The sequence below is a fragment of the Myotis brandtii genome, unplaced genomic scaffold (genome assembly GCF_000412655.1).
Source record: "Myotis brandtii unplaced genomic scaffold, ASM41265v1 scaffold520, whole genome shotgun sequence".
NCBI classification, from domain to species: domain Eukaryota; kingdom Metazoa; phylum Chordata; class Mammalia; order Chiroptera; family Vespertilionidae; genus Myotis; species Myotis brandtii.
In genome coordinates, this window is record NW_005369827.1 from 375,837 (window position 1) to 378,317 (window position 2,481).

The window sequence follows — 2,481 nt, forward strand, 5'->3', positions numbered from 1 at the left end:
TCATCGATGTTTCTAACTCTCTATCCCTCTCCCTTCCTCTCTGTAAAAAATCAATATAAAATATATAAAAAAATAAAATAAAATAAATAACACTGAGATCCTGCAGGGCTAATTAAATAATCAATTTTCTAAAGGACATTTAGAATAATACATTTTTTTCATGTTTAAATCCTTTTTCTTTTTCAATTACAGTTGACATACAATAGTATATTAGTTTCAGGTGTACACTCCAGTGATTAGACATTACCTAACTTACTAAGTGGTCATCCTGATAAATCTCACACCCACCTGACACCATACATAGTTATTATAATATTATCCTATATAATAAAGAGCTAATATGCAAATGACCGTCACACCCTCACATCGTCGCGCCATAATGGCTCAGATACTCAACACGGGGGAGAGAGGAATCAGGACCAGCCAGACACAAATGAGCTCACGAGAGAGGAGTGGGGACCAGCCAGGCACAAAAGAGCTTACGAGAGAGGAATGGGGACCAGCCAGGCTGCAGCCTGGGAGAGGGACAAGCCGCCTGCCCCACACTCCTGGGTGCCAGCAGCTGGGGCTGTGGCCCGGAAGAGAGACAAGCCGCCAGCCCCACGTCCTGGGTGCCTGCGGCTATGGCCCAAGCAAAGCCACCTGCCCACGATCCCCTGCAGCTGTGGCCAGCCTGGGCGAAGCTAGCCCAGGTCCTCGGTGCCTGCGGCTGGCCAGAAGGAGGGAATCCTGGGTCCCGGGTGTGGGGCGAGGCAGAGGTGCTTAGGGGCGATCAGGCCAGCAGGGGAGCAATTAGGGGTGATCGGGCCGGTAGGGGAGCCATTAGGGGTAATCAGGCAGGCAGAGATGGTTAGGGGCGATCAGGCATTGATTATATTCCCTATGCTGTGCATTACATCCCCATGGCTATTCTGTAATAACCAATTTGTACTTCTTAATCCCCTCAACTTTTTCACTCACCCATCCAAACCCCTTCCCATCTGGCAACCATCAAAATGTTCTCTATATCTATGAGTCTGTTTCTGTTCAGCTTGCTCATTTAGTTTTTTAGATTCAGTTATTGATAGATATGTATTTATTCCCATTTTATTGTTCATATTTCTTCTTCTTCTTCTTTTCTTCTTCTTCTCTTCTTCTTCTTCTTAAAGAATACCCTTAACATTGCATATAATACTGGTTTGGTGGTGATGAACCTTTAGCTTTTTCTTGTCTGGGAAGCTCTTTACCTGCCCTTCAATTCTAAATGATAGCTTTGCTGAGTAGAGTAATCTTGGTTGTAGGTCCTTGCTTTTCGTCAGGGGGGGAGGGGGTTGGTTTGTTCAGTTTGTTTGTTTTTTAATCTTTATCGTTGAGAGTATTACAGATGTCCCTCTTTTATTCCTCCTTTACCCCCCTCCACCCAGTCCCTGCCCCTCCCCAGGCCTTTGCCACCCTATTGTCTGTGTCCATAGGTAATGCATATCCTATACAATAGAAGGGTAATATGCAAATCAACCAAACAGCAGAACCACCAGTCACTATGATGCACACTGACCACCACAGGGCAGATGCTCAACACAGGAACTGGCCCCTGGTGGTCAGTGTGCTCCCACAGGGGGAACGCTGCTCAGCCACAGACAGGCTGATGGCTGGCAAGCGCACGGCCCTCCTCCACAGAAGTGCTAAGATGTCCTACTGCGGCTTAGGCCCACTCCCCATGGAGATCAGACCTAAGCTGTCAGTTGGACATCCCCGAGGGCTCCCGGACTGCGAGAAGGCACAGGCCAGACTGAGATGCCCCCAAACCCGCCCGAGTGCACAAATGTCATGTGCTGGGCCTCTGGTATGCATATAAGATCTTTGTTTAATCCCCTCCTGCCCCCCCCCCCGATTTGTATGCTAAAGTCACTGGAAACAGCTTGGATGGACTCAAAAGTTGGGTGGAGCAGAGTCTCAGGGACTCATCAGGGTGAGCCAAACAGTGTTAGCTAGGTGGATGGAATTTCAGATATGGCACCAGAGTGCCAGCTCTGTGAGGGGAGGTTTTATCAAAGAAAAAAAAAATGGCCTCTGGAAGCACATCTGTAGGTGAGAAAGCTGACCCCCAGCTCTCACCCTGGTGCTGGAACAATTCAGTTTCCCCCCTATGTCTCTGGTGCTTTTCAAGCTGCTGCTCCAGTGCTGGAGCTCAGAGGGAGTGAGTTCAAGTAAGTTTGTGCATGGGCCCTTTAAGAGGAACTTCCTGGGACTCCAGCAGTCTTCTGTTTCCCTCAGCCTCCACCCCCACTTGTTTTTACAGCCAGAAGTTATGGGGACTTCTCTTCCAGGCACTGGGACCCTGGACTGGGGAGCCTGAAGTAGGACCCCTCACTCCTCAGGGGTGACTTCTGCAGCTAAGATATTTCTCCCAATTTTTTTCCACCACATATGGGTGTTGGACCAGCCCATTCTACGTCTCCACCCCTCCTACCAGTCTCGACGTGGCTTCTTCTTTAATTCCAT